At 39.8% G+C, this 20,737-nt stretch overlaps 1 long non-coding RNA gene across 1 annotated transcript in view; it reads right to left on the bottom strand.

Annotated features, from left to right (window-relative positions):
• LOC310884276 overlaps window positions 1–12,321 on the bottom strand; it is a 39,239-nt gene extending 26,918 nt beyond the window's left edge. The window contains exon 1 of the long non-coding RNA XR_014574112.1: window positions 12,304–12,321. This is a non-coding gene — a long non-coding RNA (uncharacterized lncRNA). The remainder of the gene's footprint in view (window positions 1–12,303) is intronic.
• Window positions 12,322–20,737: the final 8,416 nt, after the last annotated feature.

The raw sequence follows: 20,737 nt of genomic DNA, 5'->3' as shown, positions 1-20,737 counted from the left end.
GATAGGAAAGATTAATACAAATGGTTGATTCTTTAAGATAGCTTTAGCTGACTAAAAATCAGATACAGAAAGCTGGTTTTATACATTCATTCTTTTCTCTATATATTCTATTGATATAAATACATTTTGTCTAGTTTTGAACTTAATGTCATTGTTTTTGACATGACTGGCTGTTTCTAATTTGAATTTTACAAAACTAATCAGGAAAGCCAGGTAAAATCTATTCAAAAAGAACAAACTAACTCTGTCTATCTGGGAGACTCGATGGACTGTATGGACTGTCAAGCCCTATAGGATGTCAAACCCTACAGAACAGCTGAATGAAAACAGATGTGTTCAGACCCTGCTCAGTGCTACCTTCAACATGAATGAAGCAGGTGTTTGACTATTATCAGCTAAGCTGAAAAGGCTGGGCTGTTTTTTTCCTTATCATAGGCTTTCAAACAACATGCTTGCAGACTAAAATTAAACTCATTCCCACTAAGCACTTGAGAGATTTTGGTCTCATTTTACCTGCCTTTCCACCCCATATTCCTTTCTTGACTTTTTCCCTTTTTGGTCTGAGGCCCAGCAATTTGCTGAGCAAGGTATCCAGCCCAGCAATGGGACATAATCCAGTGCAGTGGGTGGTTGGAGAATACTGGGGAGAAATCTGAACTAGTCTAGTCAAAGTAAAATTGTTAAAGTAGGTTATAAAAGCTCTTTTATTATTATTATTATTATTATGTTCATGTATTAGAATTTGTTCCATATTTTTGTCAGAAATTCTGAAATCTGTCATGGTTTCATCAGCTTTTAAGTTTGATTTTACTGATCTGATGCTGTGAGTTGAAAACTTGGTTCATGAAACTCCTTTTGATCTGCATCTATAATTGCCATTCCTGAGCTGTGCAGTACATCTGTACTCCCTGGAACTATTGTTGGGCTAAAACCCAGAAGATTTCATATCCAGTGGAAGAAGCATTTCTTAATTTCATAAGTGCATCCAACAGTAAGGTAGCAAAGTTAAAATAATAGTAGCAGTAACAGTAATAATTCAATCCTATATCATGAATTAAGATTTAAATCACAACCCTTTGAAGGGCTTCAAAAAAAAAAAAAAAAAAAGTCCAGTTGACCACAACAGTTTCCATGAGGTACTTACTATTTTATTTGTATAAATAGTATTGAAATATATATTAAGGAGTGGTTTATGAGATCTGACATATAATATGGTGCTGGATATCAATAAATATATTACAGACGATTCATATAACATTTAAGAGGGATTAGATTGGCAGAAGTATAAAAGAATTATATAGACTTGCTCTTTTAAACCTGAGACATTGATTCTTCTATCAATTTCATTGAATCTTCACTTAGAAATTTATGAAGGGGTGATCATTTTCTAATAAACATTATAAGACAATTTAGAAAGCTCATGAAAAACCTTCTCATGACTGATAAGAGGTTTTTCCATAAATAAACAATTTGTTTCTTTAACTATTTCTTATAGTCTAGTGGCTTCTTTTCTGACTTAAAAGTAGTGACCGTGTCTGTTCTGCAAAAGGAGAACTCTTGACCTCCTTTGCAAGTGGAAATGATTCTGATCTTTACATCATTGTCTCCAGATTGGTTTATTCTGAGACTCCATGACTTAAGTTGGATTGTCAGCAAGAAAGAGAATGCAAAAAAGGAATACTGGCCTTGGAGCAATTTTCTTCCCATGGTTCACTGAAAAGCATCTTCCCCATCTGCTTTCTCTTTTGTTCACATATTAGTTACATTATTTCCTGGATCCTGCTTTCACAGTTTCCTTTGCTGTTATGTGGTCTGACTAATGTATTATAATGAAGCATAGGTAGAAAGAAGCTGTAAACTTGAGCTGGATGAATCTTGCCAAAATTTATCTCCTTGCAAAGTTGATGAGGTATCAGGGAGATCTAGAGCGTGGGTAGGTGGCGCAGCCCATGTAGTGCATTGTTGGCCACTGTAAACCGAAGAAATGTAAGTGACCAAGTCACTTGTCATTGTTTTTATTTGTACCTTCTCTGCAGTCTTAAAGAAAGACATTCACGGAAGGCAGTCAGCACTGGAACAGACAAAAGAACAATGATATGTTAACAGATACTGTTATGATACACATACTGTTAACAGATAATATAATTGGGTATTTTTTTCATTATTCCAGCAATGTCTTTGCTCCCTGTTGTTCTATAACTTTGATCCTTCCAGGAGAGTGAAATACTGAAATACGTCCAGTATTTCTTAATTCCTTGCCATAGCAATGAGCACTGATTCAGGCCCCTACTGAGCATTTCAAGAGCACAATGACATTTAGTAGCGTCAGCTTTGGATTCTATATAATTGCAGCTCAAGAGCCTGAGTCTTGGCTGCACTAATACAATCTACCCCCAGATAAATAAATTAAAAAAAAAAAAAAGAAAAGAAAGAAAACACAACTCAACAACACCTGAATAATCTATTAGCTATCTCGTCCGTTCTCCTATATTTTCTCAGTGCTCCTTGTCTCCGCAGTTGTCAGTTTGCAGTGTGCCCCTTTTCCTTGTCAGACCACAGCCCATTTCCTACAGCTTCTCCTCCCTCACTGAACTGCATGAGGCAAAGGGCCGAGATTTTCCATTTTCTGAAGGAACAAAGGAGCGCCATCAGACCAGCTTTGGCCACGAAACTCCTTTCTCACTCTGAGCCAAATCCCCTTTTCTTCCTCCAGACATGGTTTCCGCAGCCAGCTGGTGCATCGCCCATCCACCGCACACTCTTGGCGTCCTCACAGAGGAGTGAGGAGTGCGTGTGGCCAGGGTGCAGGAACCGCCGACCACCTCTGGCACAGGAATGGCTCTTGAGGGACCCCAAAGAGGCAGGTGCATCTCAGCAGAGCAGCTCCAATGGCAAACCATGCAAAGCGATTCCCCTTGCACCTTTCCCTTCAGCTTGCCCTTTGGCGTATCTTTGCTTCAGCTCGAGCTCTAGAGCTCAACGAGAATTTTATTTTGCAGAGTGAACAAAGGCCATTCCTATGAGCTGTTCGTTACCCAACACAAGAGCTTTATGCTCCTTGCAGTGCTCAGGACCCCCTGGTGAGTAAGTGGCTGAACTTTCCACACTGAAACCTGGATAAGAAGTGCTGAAAATCATGTTGGAATAATCAAAGACACCTGTTGCTGGTGGAGACTATTTTCTAGTCAAAGCACAGCTTTTGCTAATAGAGATATACAGGATCATCAGAACTGCTCATAAAACTAAGGCGAGGGTTTCATTTTTCTCCTTGTGGGCAAAGTGTTCGTATTCGCTTTCCTCTCATTCAAAAATAGTTCAATCATCGAGGAAAATGTTATTTAAAATGTTAAATAGGCTCCCTCCCCTCAAACATCTGCCAGCATTTGCCCCTAAAATGAAAGTTTAGGAGGATTTGGAGGAAATGAAACATTCATGATATTTAGCCAAAGGTCTACCTTCTTCTGAGTTATAAATCGTATATGTAGAACAGAATCTCCTAGAAAAATTTGCCTGTTTCTTCTTTTGGATTTGCTGGATCACACTCACTATTTCTTACTAATTCTTCTAATAGCAGCTAGCACACTCCAGGCATCCTGACACTTCAGCTGAAAGCTGTTTTATCCTGTTGTTGTTTTTTCATAAGAGACAGCCTGAACATTCCATCTTTGCATATCTTGTTTTTTAACAGCTCTTTGATTTGTTGCTGTACTGCTTGCGTCTCTCCTGAACTGCTTCATATGCTATTGATTTTCTTCCTCTCCGCTGGAGTAATCTCCTCCTCTGACTGATGTGAGATTTCAGGAGCCTAGTGCTGAGGCTTCCTCCTTCCCTTCCAAAAGAATTCAACAGTCTCCTCTCTCTCTCTCTTTTTTTTTTTCCTTACATCATCCTCATGGCTCACATCCTTTCTCTGAATCTCCCTCCTGATTCATTATGTAACCATGAATCTCTCTTCAAACAGAGAACATCTGGGGATGGAAGGAGAAGAGTATAATTACTATAACATGTGGTAAGAACAGCAGATTATTTTGGTATTATCATTGCAACTTCCTTATATTTCTCCTGCTTCCCTTTTGGCATTGCAGATGATAGAAAGTAGCTGAGTGAAAAGTTTCCTACCAGCTCTCTCCAGAGCACAGAAGGCAGGCTCTTGCCAGCCTGCTGGTGGGCAATAGAGAGGCTGTCAGTGAGGTCATGGCTTGAAGTGCACACAATATCAAATGATGCCACAATTATTAGGTGCTGATATGATGGCATTCCTGGAATGCCACTTGAATCAGTGGCCCTTAGGTGTGGGAAGATGAGAGCAGTGTTTCAGTGCCATCAGCACCACACCTGGTAAGCACCATCATGGGATGAAGTCCACCAGGAACAGGTCCGTCTGCCCCTTGGGGAGATGTTGTGGAGAAAGTGAGATACTGATGAGATGAAAAACAGACCTATCCCCATGGCATCTCTTCAAAATCCTCTTGTCCAAGAAGTTTCATACTAGTGAGTCTGGTGCTGTTACTCTTATAATATTTGGGGGGATTATTAGCCCTTCCTTCTTTGGAGATGGTATTCTGTATATTATGTATATGTGTCCTCCGTATTAAACTCGTGATGAAGGAGTATGTGGATACATTAATTGAATAAGACTTGCATTTGGTTTCTTAGCAAATAAACTTTACTATGCAAGTTCTCAATGCAGACAGACAGCATTTTTTGTACCAAGAGAGTCCCTGAGATGCATCTCATCCCCAGCTGTCAAACCAAAATGCCCACAAAACCTGTGTGTGACGCTGGTGTCACGCAGCATTACAGATAACTTGGCTATCAGAGATTACATCAAGCAGCGTATGAATATATATGCTAGGAAAATGTAGCTATATTCAGCATTTAAATCTTGGATTTTCAGGGAGTTGTCTTTTCTGCACTGAATGCCATTAACCATGTTGTAGTGTTATCTGTATCCATCAAGGTTGAAAAGGGGTGGGTAGCTGATAGACAGGCATGAAATCCTGATCTCCAACAGCGATGAAAGAAATATTGATACTCTTCAAGATTAATACTTCAGGATAAGTTAGCTCTTTTGTCCTATTTTCATCTTAGTACAGTGCCAAGTAATCTTGATTGGGGTTTTGCGTACTGTTGCAATACAAATATACAAAAGTAGTTCCAATATAAATGCACATAATTTCTTACATTTTTGTTTTCTCTTTATTACCTTTGCTGTTTGACAGTGGCATTTGCAGTAAAACAAGTGGTTACTCTCCCTCAGAGTCCCATCTTCTCCTCCTATCATGCTTGATCCCACTGCAGGGACAACTCATATGTTGAATTTATGAGACTGGAATAATTTTTGGAAGAGCCCACAGTGGTGCCATAAACACAAGTTCCAGCTGAGGGAGAAATGAGTCTATAAGTGAGCACCTCTTCACAGTCCCTCGTGTTAGCAAGGGAAGTGAAGGAGATTGATAGCTTACGAGTATCGCTGGCATCTGTGTCTATATCCTCTTTTGTTAAACCTTGGCAAATAACAAGAGAGGCTATATGCCATAATACTTAAAGCTCAGTGAATAATTCATACTGAAATTCATGTTAAAGAAGCTGACTGTGTTTCTGTTCATGAATTACCCATGAGCAGATGTCGATTTTCTAAATGTGCACGTTATTAGAAAGTATTCATCAGATAATTTCTGCAAATACTCTTTAGCTTTCTCTTTGTTTTGAATTCAGTTTCTCATAAGAATTCAGTATTAAAATTTGAACTATTTTCATTTCATGCAGAAACCAGAGAATATAGTCTCCTGATTTCTGTTCAGAAGTCATTATTAAGTGTGAATCCTAAATTTCAATTAATATTCTCTATGTTTTATATACTAATAATTGTTTGGCTGAGGTTTATTGCTAGTTGTCTTATGTGTCAGAATTTTCATGTACTCATAGGAAACACCCATGACAAAACTATGTGCAGAATTGATACAAATCAGTGACCAAATGCAAATATATGCATGCAAATTATAGTAATTTCTTCATTCTTTCCCATAGCCAAGTCCCTGAGTAATATCTTCCCCTTTTCCATCTTATTTTATTCATCTGTCTCAAGGCTTCTAAAAGTATTGTACTAAGTCGTCATGTTTTGCTTTCTTATCAGTCCTTAAAGGAAAGATCCACTGTGGATTTTTTCAGCAGTGATGCAGACATATGATATCAATTTAATACAAACACCATGTGGGACTTGTTGGCCTGGGCCAGGGGCTGCAGATCAGGGTTTCTTTGCTGCTATCATATTCACTTCCGCTTGCTTCTGCATCTCTCCCCTCCCAGCTGCTCTAGCAGAGCTCCATGGTTAGCCCTGACATGGGGCACGCAGGATTGCATGATGCCCTGTTCCCTGTTTCATTTCTTGACCCACCGAAACACCATACGAGCCCATGAGCTGAGTGCTCTCAGGTTACTTTTGCCTTTAATATTGATGCCTTTATTCAATGGTATAGCTGTTGACTGAAACTGCTGTCTGCTTTGCACTGAAAGTGAGGAGTAAACTTTGGAGAGTCATTTACCACCTTGTCTCTGCTGAAGGAAGGGTATTGAACAATTGGGAGAAATTAGTGAACTGCTCAGGCATGACGCTTAGACCAGCACAGCCACTCCACAAGGTAGTTCCTGGCCGGACCCAAACACATGTTCTTTCTTCCCATCACCACTGCTACATGAAGCTGCTCAGGGATTCAATCTCTTAGAATAGACACAAGATGAGGAGAGTGAGGTGAAAGGGGAGAAATACACTCAGACCTGGAAGTGTAATGGTCTCTGAGCTGCTTTGCATTATGTGGAAATCTTTCCATATGGCCTGGGCTGTTTTTTAACAAAATAATGTAGAGCTGCCAAAGACTCTCAACAGATAAATTTAATCTTGAGTGAAACACAGAGGACAGATCCTTCTCTGGCATAGCTGTGATGAAACCCACAGAGAAATATTGCTTTCCACCATCTGAGTACCCAGTCTATAGGATCTGGCTTTAGGGGATGGAAACCAATAGCAAAACACAAGCTTTCAGCTTGATATACTTATTGAAGGCCAATGGTGACTGGCGCCTACCAGATATACAGAGCATACAAGATGTAAAAATGACGAGCAGTGAAGAGACACAATAAATGGAAATATGACAGCTCACATATACAGAAACATAGGAAAAGGCATTTGATTTAATTTTATCTGTCAAATAACAAAGTATTTCTTATGATAAGAAACAAATAAACTGTACTTCCCATCAAAGTTTGATGACAAGAGTAGTTTGATTGCTTGGTTGCTTGTTCTTATTTGATTTGTGGCATGAGATTGATGAGTTTCTCAGGTGTAGCTGAAGGGAATAGCTGCAGAACACTATTCATTAGATTTATCACAGATCTGTACTCACAGAGAAGTACCAGTGCAAGTGCAATGACTTCCTCTAACTCACAGCTGTGAATATGGAGTGTGCACAAATTAGCTTTCCTGTACCCTCCATCTCCCCCCAAAAAGAAACAAACCAAAATCTTTCCTTCATTTTGATTAGATCTCATGTGCTTTAACTATGACGAGATTCCTTGAAGTTACCACTTTCCTTTAAAAGCATTGGTTTGTTATAAAATAATTGCTGCAATCTGTAGCAATCTGTAAGCAAAAAAGAAACAAGCAAACAAATAAAAATGTGTATATTGTTATATTGTATATACTGGTCTGTCAACCGTTTTTAAATCTAAGAGACTTCCAAAACCACAGATCTTAGTTTCCAAAAAGGCTAATCTTATTAGAGGATAAAAGTATCCAGAACATAAAACTACATACAGACTGACACCTTCTCTCTGTGGGGAAATGTCTGTAGTATTGGAACATTTAGTCAAAAGAAGAAGGTTCCCATCCTTCTTCTGCCCAATGTTCGTCATCCTAAAGAACTCCAGCCTCTCGCCCTGGGGACAAATTCTTTAGACTCTCCATAAATTCAGTTGGCTTTTGGCTAGTTTACAGGCCAGAGAATGGAGCTTTTTATAAGAGAGAGGATGCAGAAATAAGGTTCTTATAGCCTTGTGTAGACATAACAGAGGAATATGAACCCAGCTGCTAGATTGAGGGTTTGGGGTTTCTACACACAGGAACACACATTTCAGGCCTGCTGCTCTTTCCATCCAAAATTTTATTATGGACACAGGCATTTTCTCATAAACCACATGGTAATATCTTTCATCTCTTTATTTGCTCTACAGGACTGTTTCCTTCTCTGACAGCAGGAGAAGAAGCAGTAACACTTCACAATGAGTCAACCAAGCGGTTGTCTGCAATAGCACAGGAGCCGCATTCTCTCTTTTGGTATCAAGTAAAGCTGTATCACAAAAGTAGGCAGTGCCCTGCAGATCCTCCTTTCTGCTTCTCCTCTTTTGCCTCAGAAACTCAAGTTCGTGGTAAAATACTAGCACCAAATTTAGAAATATTTAGATCCAAGTCATTGGTAATCAGCTGTATATATTTGAGGGCAAAGCACAGCCACTGAAATACCTACAGGAGACGCTGTTTAGTGCATCCTTTGAGGTCCCTGTGCAAAGAGAATGACTTCTTGTCTTATGCTCAGTCCACGAGCACATTAAAATGCCCTTCAGGAGTCTGATGCAACCCATGCTTCTGTCCCACAGTAGATGCAACTCTAAATTGCACTTGACCTGGAGATATTGTTGGAAGTGCCATTCTGTTATATACATTTGACATAAATGTCAAGACAGATTAAAACAAAAGCACCATTATATTTTCAATCCTATTAAAAAAAATACATTAAAAAGTCCCCAAATCTATTTAAACAAAGTCCCGCAGAATGCTCATAAACTCAACAGCTGTGTGGAAACTATGCACATCTTTCAGGAAAGTTCTAGTGCTTGTTCAAGGGGGAAGAGATCTTTCCAGCCTCTATTCTACATAAGTTTTATTGGTCACAGTCTTCCTATTAATTAGCAGAAACACCAGTGATCTCGTGGGTTGCTTCTTATTTCTGAGGTGTTGCCTGTTCTCCCTCACTTGCAGAGGCTCCTCGTGTTAAAAAGCTGACCTCAGGCTTTGGGGATTCAATAAATCTGTTACCACATTCCTCTGATAAATATTTTCTCAAGCTGTTTAGTAGAACTGAACAGCAAAGGGAACTGCGGGTAGTAAGAGTGGCCAAATAAACATTCACATTAGTGAGCTGATTTTCCAGCAATGTTGGTGCTACTGGAGCTGGCCACCATGGGATGCCGGCTGCCTCTAGCCACGTGGATGCTCACTTAGGCCATTAAAGGTACCTTGATGCGTGGGAGATCAAAGGTGACCCAGGAAAACTCTTCAGAAAGAGACCTCTGTGAAACCTTCCACATGAAACAAAGGAATCAGATGGTGCAGGACACAAGGCAAGGGAATATCTCATTCAGCATGATGTCCTGGGGAAATTTCCTCTTAGCTAACATGGGTGTACAGCCATTTCATATCAGAAGGAAAGATGTGGGGTCAGTTTCAAAACCTTCAGGGCTTTTAATATTTACTTTCAGATTCAGATATTATTCTTTCCTCCCTTATTCCTCCACATATCTCTGACTTGCTAAATTTATGCTCTACACTGTGTCTCATCACAATGAATTCAGTATTAGTACTGGCGATCCCATAGGCAACTGGGCATCCATGAGAATAAGACAATCTTCACCTGGGCCTGAATGGCCAGAGGTTTTTTTTATGTTGAGTGAAGTACTGGTTTGGATCAAATACTTAACTATTTCTAGCACCGTTAATTTCTGTATAATTTTTGCAGAATCTGATCATTCCAGCTATATCAAACAAATATCTAACACTTCATCTTTTTAACTTACAATCAGTGATGAAATTTCAGTTTGACTTTTACTGGATGAATTAATATAGGGAAATAGCGAATGATGAGAATCTTTTCTAATTTAACTCAGTGTCTTATCTTTTCTGCACTGTTTCCAATGAGTAAAAAGAACAAAAATAGAACAAAGGAGAAAATAATCTATATCCAACAACAAAAATGACAAAGCCAATTTTGTTTTTCATTAAAAAAAATAAATAAAGCGAACTACAAAATTTCTTGATTCCAAATTCTAAGTTTCGAAATAGATCAACATTCTTTCATTACATTAGGTTTCAGCATGTCTGAAAAGGCTATAAATGCTTTATGTTTAGGTGGTTAATGATAGGGTAGGAGCAATTGGTCTTTTGGCCTGTTCATTGGGATCTTGGAACTTGACCTATCAGGACTCCTTGGCCTGGTTTGGTAATTAATTTGCCATATGGCTTAGAAATCAACTTTACTTAGAAAGTAAAGTTCTTTCAAGATGAGCAGCTAGACATTGCTAGAAGTACAGCAAATTACAGCGCAAAACTATTCCAAAAGTTAAACCTCAAATTGTCAAAGGCATTCCCTTTAGCTAGCATTGCCTTTCTTGCAAACTCTCATAAATAGAAGTCCAGCAAAAAAGAAGCTGATAAATTGGACATAGATGTATGAAGAGAAAGGAGCCAGAGACCAATACCTACAAGACATATGTCTTTATTTACTCAAACATAAATCAAACGGAGCAGGAACTTCTGCAAGTAAATCGGATTCCATTTGTATGTTTTTCCTGACACATAAATCTGGCTGTAGCAGAATGGCATGAATAATAGAGGAACCGAACTCCCACAGTGACTAATCTTTCATTGAATCTGGACTGATAACTTACCCTGCTGAGCTGGACTTTGGTGCTGCTGTGGTGAATCATGGGATCACCAGAGGCAACGTGGACATGTGTGTGCTGAGCATTTCTCTGGCTGAAGGCAAAATGTCTTGGATAGGAGCTCCTATGTGCTACTGTAGATCCAACCTTTATTAATGTTATTTGCTAGACAAAAAGAGCTCTCTCTTCTGAGGCCTTGGAGCAAGAGTTTGCAGCTGTTTAGGTAACAAATAGCAAAACGCAATGCAGGGGATCTAATGAGAGCAGTGCCAACTGGCAGTGAGAAGAAATAAACTACTTGCAGATGTGTTTGTGCATGAACTTCCCAATGCTGAAATGTAGCAAGAACCCAGCTATTCTCCAAGACATGGGGGAATGTCCTTCAGGGTGTGACAGGAGCTGGCTTCAGCCTCCCGAGTCCTCAGTCCCCAGCAGGCATATTCCATCATTTCCAGCACTCAAGCTGATGCAATCACCCAGAAAGCTGCAAAATGATAAGGCTTTGTAATATTTCTTTGCAAAATGTGCAAGAGTCTTCGTAGCAGCAGCCATAGCCATGTGGCTCAGATACAAGTCACCTGGCTGACAATAGTTGTGTTATATCTATGTGAAGGATTAACTATGAAAGGCTTTCACAGCCAGATTCATGAGGCATTTCCAGGAGAGAAAAATCCCTTCTTTCTTAGCTATGTTTTGCTGTCCAAGCTGCTGAGACTGCAAATTTTACCATCTTATAATTTGAAGAGACCTTAGGTGAATCCAGTTGCACTCTTAGGAATGTTATCTTTGCAGTTTTGGCAAACAGACAATATTTTCATACAGATTCCTCTTGCTTGCACTAAAATGGAGGAGGATGGAACATGAGAGAAGGTTTTACTCCTTTGGCTGACAAAGTCTGCTTTGAATAATAAAAAATAAAATAATAAAAAAAAGTATCATGCAAAATATTATTAATGATCAAATCCACAGTTTTTGCTAAGCCAGAACATTACTCAAGGTCATATCCCCTGAAATCCTCCTTTGACTGATGGAGTGGTTTCTTCCAGTTTAAACGCAGTCACAATATTATCCCTAATGTAAACTGGCAACATGGATGTTTTTGCAGTTGGTGTTGGTAAAGCATTCCCAAGAGTGGCAGATCACTTTCCACCATGGAAAAACAAATTCCACCCTCCCTGCCATCACCCCCAATTCCACTCACCTTTTCCAAACAGTACATTCAGTAGGAAATCCTGATGATGTTAAAGCTACTTCTGCTGAAAACCTGGCTACCTTAATTGGTCCTGTTCACTTGATATATGACATTTTCTAAGTCAAAGTTTTCCTATTCTGAGCATCCATTAATTATGTCTCCAATGAGGCCTTCCTGGTACTGTATCAAATCCATTAAAACCTATCTTGCAGGAATGGAAAATGAGTAAGCAGATCCATGAAGAATAACGAAACAAGAAGTTCCTCCGGGGTGTATTAAAGACTACCTTAATGCAGTAGGGCAGGCTGTCAGGGCTAGAGCAGCGAAACGTTTTAGAGGTTGGGAGTGGAGAACAAACTTACAAACAGCTCTTTTGAGCAGCAGGTTGGCACAGTTACCTGGAATGATCGCATACGTTCAGGCTGTTGATGCTGAGTGTCGCAGTGTCGCAGAAATACCCTGATACGGAGCAGGAGGAGCACAAGAGTGGCTCCTGCAGCTCAGGACATCATGGAAGTGAGGGAAGGATTCGATTGCCTGTGCTGAAAAAGAATTGACCTGGTTAAGGAAAGAAAGGTTGCAGAGATGAGGGGAGGGAAGGAGGAAATGAAGGGAGCCTTATTTAAAAAAACGCAGTGTGGTTTTAATTCTACCACAATTGAAGTTAATGGCTAAGCTCCTCTCAGCTGTAAAGGTCCAGAAGACAGTTGTGAGATTGATAGTTTTTTAATGACTTAGTGAAGAAGCCATCTGGAAGGACAAAGTGCTGCATTATTTCTAGATTTGAATGATGCTAATGTGTTGTTCCAGCATAATATCCAGCTACTTAGGACGGGTGTACTGGAAAGGGGCCAGGTTGATTTCTCTATCAACCTCTGGCTGGCAATTTCAGTAGGACACAGAGACAAATTTTCAGTCTACACTGCAGATGAGTCTTCCATGGCTTCAGATACTTATCATCTAATGAAACTCTTTTTATTATTAATTTTTTTTTTTTTTTACTTTTTTTTTGGGGGGGGGGGGGGGGGGGGGGGATGTGTGTGGAAAGAAGATGCCACAAAGAGTTCTCTGAAGTGACAGGGATCTGCCATACTTCTTGAGATTGCACTGGGCCTGTCACCAGGCCTTTTCCCTCTCCTGCCTCCCTTGCGCTGACCAAAAGTAGGGCAGGGCCCAAAGTAAGACCTCTGACAAAAACTGCATGCTGAAGACTTTATTCTAGGCAGTCCTTATATTTTGGGTCTCTGGGCTAAATATAGTTTTCAATTTTTCAGGATGTGAATCTAAAAAAATAAGAATTAAAATTAATTAACACCGTGTCAGTATTTTTAATGATGTAAGATATATCTACATGGTATATTTGTAAGTCTGCTTTTAGGTAGATGCAATTGGGCTGACAACATGCCACATAGCCATGGTTCGGCTGATTTAACAAGCCTCTCTGAGAGAAAAACTGTATCACATTAAGTTTACATACAGCCTATGGATTGGAGTTGAACCAGATCCTGCCTACACTGTGCTGATTAGGCATTCTCTACCCTTTGAGAATTGTACAGATTTTTAAATATCCATCTACCCGTCCTAATAGCATGCTGCTTGCTTGGGGCGATATTCATCTTCATGGATTTTAGATATTTTAAATTTAGGCATCAGTCTTCCTAGGCTTCCATTATCATGAGAGGAGAGAAATGACTCTCTCTGGAGAGAGATTCATCTCATGCTAAAATAGGTGTCTGAGAAGGAAGAGATGAATAGCTCTTTGGAAGGGCTTATTTCTGTAGATGTCTAACCAAACTTATAGCACATGAATCTCAGCTTATCCCTGTCCTAGTATCCAGCTCTCCTCCAGCTTCTACGTGCAGGTATCTGGCAGTGCATGCACCCATCCTAATATTTCTGTTCTTTATAAGGTGTGGGCATCTATCTAGAGATATATATGAAAAATAATTAAAATTCACTGATGACTAAGAAGGACTTTTCATATTTCACTGTCTACTTATCTCTGTTAACTCAGATAAATTAGGTCAACCGGGGAATGTGGCCCATGTGCTAAAATCATCAGTGAATGATGTCATGGTCAAAATGAGTCCTCTTTTAAGAGTTTAAGAGGTAATTGAAAGGTTATTTTTTTTAGAAGTTCACTTCATTTTTTCTAATGGGAAGTAAATGAGATTCAGGTCATACACAGGCAAGCTCAGGGTGAAGTCATAGGGTGAAGAGAGGGAAGATGGAGTTGAAGATTAATTTGATTAGGATTTCTTAAGATAATATTTGATTTTATGAGGGGTTTAAAAGCAGCAAGGTCCATTTACTAAATCTGAGCTGTTCACTCTTTTTTTTCTCTCTTTTTTTTTTTTTCCTTTTTTTTTTTCTGGGCTACACTAGAAGATACAGAGCTTTGGTTGGAGTTAGGTAGCCACAAATGGAGAAAAATTAATACCAGTTACAATAAAAATCTGCAAAGTGTTAGCAGAATAATTGGATTTGATTAAAAACAGAGTCACATATTCTCTGATTTCTCATAGAGTCTCCTAATTTTTACAATATTCTACCTACAAACTTTTAACTTCGGTGAACAGGAAGAGCTTTGAATTTTACCACGGACAAGTAAATCTAAGAATCCATAGGAAGAAAACAATTCCTTGCCATACTTGTGGTTTCCTAAAACATTACTAAAGGTAGAAATTGGTCTCTTGTTGCTCCCAAAGAAACTTTAAACTTTGTAACTAACTGAAATAGGAAATAACATGGATTCAAAGAATAAAAACCCAACAGTAGTAGACATGAGATAAATTCCTTCAACATTATAAAACATCCAATCTTTGTAAAGTGTGATTAGATCCAGTACACCGCACACAGACTGAGGGTGTAGGACAACGACGTTCTTCTGGTGCAAAAACAGAACTGTAAAAGGAAAAAAAAAAATCTATAACCATAATATATTCAGAATAATTGTTTCGATTTTGAGGACACGACAGTTCTGCCAGCCATCTTAGTTCTGGTCAATCCATTAGTGTCACCAAAATTAGAAGACGAAAAAAAATAAAGGAAGAGGGGAAAAAACTGTCTTTCTGTTTGCAATTTATGAATGTGTCCCCAAAGGTGGCAGGGCTATTAAATATCTATCAAGCTCCAGTGTGCCCTCACATCAACTGAGTTTGTTTTTGCAGGAAGTTTGGAGTCTCACAATAGTTTTACCGGTAAATGGCAGAAAGTCCTGGATGCCTGCAGTAAGGATTTTATACATGATTTATTTTGTTTTAAAGCTGTGACAATCAACAAACAGCTAGTATGAAAGCTGTGTGAACAAGAACCTGAAAGAAGGAAAAGATCTTTACTCCAAGTATAATATATGTTTTTTGATTCTTGAGTTAACAAAATAAGGCAAAGTGTTTTCAATGGGATAGATACGTAATGCAAATTTGGAAGAGGAGAAAAATAAAGGGCTTAACTGTATCCCCTAAGTTTTCTTCTCCTTTCCCTACAAAGAAACTTGAACCAAAGTGTAACACTTGACTAAAAGATCCAGGGGTATTTAAACCTGAAATCAAACTTGTGGTTCGATCCTCTCACTACAACCAGGTATTTGTGAATACCCCAAAATTCTGACATGTTTGTGATCCACAGTCTAAGGCTTGCCTCCCCACTTTATTACAACAAAAACATTTCTGCTGAAAATACGTTTAAGTCTGAAGATCAATGAACCAGCTTATGCACGCTCTTGCTTTCCTCTAGGACTTTGGACAACAGCCCAGTCTAGACGTCATCCTGCAAGTCATACAGACGCTATTTTCCTTCATCTCTTCCAGGAGCTTTCCTTTCCCTGCCACCTTATCAAAGACTTAGTATTTAAGCTGCTTACGCTTGATTCAGCTTGTTTTTGATGAATTGGCCATGGACCATTTGAACAGGCAGTTCACAGTAAGAGCTGGGGAGCAGAAACCACCAGCTTAGAGGCTGGGATAGGCAGCGGGGGCAGACAGGAGGCTGTGCCCTCCGTCAGCAGCACGGGATCCAGAACAGCTCATCTGTCCGCAGCTTAAGGACAGCCTTTCCCTGCAAGCAGGAGTACCGGAACACATCTCCAAACTTGTTGGTCTCTTTATCACCACATCTCAGCAGATAGCTTCTGTGTGAGTTTCACACATCTCTATCTGAGAAGGTCTGTTAATTGTTTTGTTTTATATCCTGGCCCTTAGCATTAGCAAACTAAGACTTCCAGCTTTATGGAGACAGGATCCTTGAAGTTAACGATTTGCCTTATTTTCCTTCCAGTGTGTGTTCGAGACAGCTTATCTAGATTTCTTGGTTCACTTTCCTGTTTGCTCTTCCTAGAGTTCCATCAATTTAGACTGATGTGTGCTGTAAGGGGTCACTAATGTTTATAGCTTTACACTAACATTACCTCACTACTGTCAATATTTGTGCCATTGTTACAGGGTGGTGTGCTTAGATGAGCACACAGCAGTTTGAATTCCCTTTCCACTGCTACTAGCATGTCTCATCACCATACACACTAATGCATTTACTAAGGTAATGTTTCTTTTCTGGAAGTGCAAATGGGGACAAAGTGATATTCCCCAGTTCATACAATCTGTCTAAAAGCAGGAACTTCAACCTCCACCTCCAAAACCAGGAGCTACTCCTAATGAAGAACCAACTTCTGTTAATACACAGAGCACTGAGGAGCATCTGAGTAAGGAGAGAACAGTTTCAGTACTGGGGAAGGTAAAAAGACCTAGAAATTAATTTAAAGCATATTTTTCTTAAATCCATGATGGTCCAAGTAGGCTCGGTCCTAATTTCATTTAGGTTTGGGAAGGGAGTTCAGGAAAACAAATGGGGCTCTCCAAATTAAACATGGGTGGAAGTCTGTGTAATGAATTGAATTGGCCCTAGGATCATTTTGCTCATCCTTGCTTTTGTGAAAATATTTGCAAAGTGACTTTTGGGCCAGCTGAGAACTGCCTCTGTTTGTTAAGGACCGCAAAGAATGTTTAGAGTAGAATTTTGGAAATGTCTTTGAATAATGTGGATTAGTGGCTGCCTGTGTAATGTAAAGTTTACCATTATTAAATACCAACAGTAATTAGCAAATAACATCTGAAAAATGAACTTATATAAAAAACGTCTTCAGAGAATGACCAACTAACACGGGTTATAATATTGGGAAAGGTGCAAATAATCCTGAGGGTTGTCGTCTCCTCTTCCCCTCTACCACCAAAGTACTGGAAAGGTCTGTGGGCTCCCTGGAGGGAAGGTTCTTGGATTTCTCCTGCACCAGCCTGGGGTGGAAAATGGGACTGATCTGTTCTAACCTTCGGCCTGACCAACCTGATTCATCTATTCAGATGCTCAGGAAGCTCAGGGACTATTTGTTAAATATTTTGCAACCGTTTTCACTAAGAGGATCCCTGGAGTCTCTGCAGCCTGAGGAAGTGGGATGCTAAGGGGCTTTTTTCCACCTGTGCGGGATTGGCACCCTGGAGCAATGCAGAGAGCACTGAGGGTTTTATTGTTGTGGCTGGGGAGTGCTATTCTTCCTGCTGCAGTATGCATAAAGCCAGGCTGTATTTCTGTGAGCAACAAGAGCTTTGAGAACACATGCAGAGACACATGGACACAGGAAAGAAAACAAGTCAAAAAATTAGAAAGATGGAATAGAAAAGAATAATAGGAATCCATGATTTACAAAACTGCACAATGACAGGCGGAAATAAAGGAGCATGGAGTTTTATCAGATTATCTGAATTCATTTGAGAAGCAATACAAGAAGTGAAGCTTTGTAGCCCTAGAGACAATATTCCTGCAACTTTTTATATCTATTCAAATGTCTAGTGTGTGGATTTGTCAAGCTTAAAAGACTAGCAGACTTGGCAGCCTAATTCTTTTATCTGCAAGCCAGGTAGGGCACAGGCAGCTACCCAACTTTCCCATATTTTCCTGCCAACATTTTCACTTTACACTTGAAGGGACTTGGTGCAGAGGGTACATCGAGATGCAGTCTTTGTGTTTGTTCTGCTTTGTAGCAGAGACATACAAAGATGCCAATGATGTGTGAGGATTACGGAAAAGGCTGGCCCTTTGTTTACTTCAAAATGAGCTGAGAAGATCCAAGAAACGGCATTAAGCAGCACAAGCCGAACCTGGCCTGGGAAACCAGAGTCAAGGAAATAACTGGTAATCGGTTCGGGCAGAGCAAGTGCCGAAGGGACCTATACTGACTGGCTGCCCAAGACATCCATCTGGGACATAAACTTCTGAAACTAAAAGCAAGGTGCCTCCCTGGCCTCATTACCAGGGCAACTGAGCAATTCTCCTTCCATGCTGTCTTCATGGCTTGTTGGCCACGTGCCCTCCAAAGAGGCACTCGCTCAACCTTTACATCAGGAGGATGTAAATCCTTCTGCTGCAGTGCATCTCTCTCTCTCTGCAAAGGAGAGACATGACTAGTGCAGAGACAATATCCTGCTTTTAGATGGTGAACAGCAGGGGAGACAAATTCGGCCTCTAGTGAGTATAATATGTCCACATTAAGGGTACAGACAGGACCTAGTTTTGTGCGTGTTCCCAGTCAAGTGGATGAAAGACAGCTCTAGGTCAGAAGCTGTGTAACAGTTTTAATGTAATGCTGTGCCTGAACTATTAATCCCAGCACTGTGGGTGATAAAGACATATCCCAGCATGCCCACGATGGAGTAAGGAGTTGAAACTGCATTTCTTTTCTTTTAAGTGAGCATTCCAAGTTATCTAATTCCCATTCAGACTTAAATATGCATTCTTGTTGTCTGCAAGCTAAAATTCAATATCTGAAGATATTTTGTGCTACAACCATTGAAACCTAAAACTGTTTTTTTCCCTATTAGTTTCTGATGAGACTGATTAAGATGTAGTGAAGTCACATCTGGGATGCAGGGTAACACATTCCAGCTCTGCTCACAATAAGCATCTCAGATTTACTCCTGGATCCCAAGTGTTTCCCTCGGATACAGGATACTGCATTCCCACAGAGTTCTTAAATCCCTGCTATGCAGCAGAAGTGTGTGGTCAAGAGTATTTCACATTGTTGGATAACAGATTTCAGCAATGTTTCTCACATCTTAAATGCAGCAGAAGATCTAGTTTTTGAGAGAAGAGCCATAGACTCATTCTTTTCTAGGAAACAGCAAAAATGAGACATCAATCAAAGCCAGAAAGGCTCCATCTAAAACCCACCTTACCCTCCCCTATTTGAATGTGTTCTTACTTGTATATGGACACTAGCTCCAGGTAAAATGACTGGTCTTCTTCAAGAAAAAGGAATGCCTTCAAACATGAAATATTCACTTCATTTATGGCCTACAGCATTTTTTGGAACTCCATGCTGTGCCACAAACCTCTGGCTGCAGACCTTTCCATCAGCCCATCCAACTCGTCCCTCTCCTCGGGACATGCTGACTCCATAGCAAAAGCTTATGCAATTCATTTTAATACCTGTCCGGTCACCTCATTTTCATGGACCACCCAGACCTCACTGAGCTAAAAACACTCTGGAAGCTCGAAGATAACCATATTTCCACCTTATTTGTTTTTTGTTTTGTTTTGTGTTTTTCTTTTCCATACAAATAAACTGTGACGGGCTCACGTTGGAAATGATTGAATCCAATTAAACCTGTTTTCATTATATAATATAATCTGTATGGACTTGTTTACACTAATTGGAAACTAATTATGTGCCTCTGTTAAACTGGTAGGCTTTGACTGCGGGAGGTTCAGGTACAACACTTTATGCTTTTCAATGTGAGAGCTATCTCAGCAGTTTAAAGCTACTTTATGTAGAGGGACAAATGGAGCAAAATGGTCACAGGAGTGAAGTGGTGTAATTTCAGTGAGCTAGAGCCTTGCAGATGGTGAAAATCAACTTAGCTACATTTAAGTCACCACGAAGAGGAAATCGTCTAGTGTCTGTCCTTGCTCCGAGGCATTTGTAAGCTCATTTTGAACATAACACAATGAGAAATAAAACAAGCCATCAGGGAGATCTGGGGAAGTACATGGACACCACAACTAATATTTTGTGACTGCTGAGCAGAAATGTGGTATGCAGCAGCATGGAAGAGCAGCAAGGTGTTTCATTATTAAACTCATAGAAATCATTAATAGAAGACTTGTTCTGTTTTGTTTTGTTACCACGCTGGGTCCTCTACGAATAAAGAGATAGAAGGTAACACGTAAAGAGCCTTGTGCGACAGAGGATCACACAGTCACGGGGTCCAGCTGCTGTACAGCCCAACCAGATTTTCCACCTGAAGTTTCCTTATGCTGTTGCTAAATCAATGAGTCTTTCCTTTGGGATGTTAGCTGCACTAGAGTTCTCAGGACAAATGCAAAAATTAAGCCATTATCCAAAAGCTGCTTAGAAGTATGTCACTAAAGAAATTGAAAATATCTTTGAGGAGTCATTGAGACAAACTTACCTGGGGAACTAGCTAGAAAAGCAGACTCCTGTGGCCTCAGAATCAGAATAAACATTAACCTTGTGGCCTAAATTATACCTGCAGCAGCTTTATATCAGTTTAATTCCCATGTGTTTAACCAAATGAAAATAAAGGAAATTAATGTCAATCTGTTTTAAAATCTAAGCTGCTACAGCTTTAAAATCTGTAGTCCCTGATTCTTCAGACCCTGCTGCTTTATAGCCCTTGAAACTATGCTTTGGGTCTGTAATTTTAAAGGGATGGGGGAATTAAATTCACCTGGGACTTTTAGATCCATAGATGCCTATGAGTCTCACAAGAACATACATTTCTATGTATTTTAGGATTTAAGACGTTGTAAGGTACAAGGAGGCTT

Source organism: Anser anser (genome assembly GCF_964211835.1).
Source record: "Anser anser genome assembly, chromosome: 19".
NCBI lineage: Eukaryota > Metazoa > Chordata > Aves > Anseriformes > Anatidae > Anser > Anser anser.
The sequence above is the reverse complement of the archived record's forward strand: the minus strand, read 5'-3'. Positions and strand labels throughout refer to the sequence as shown.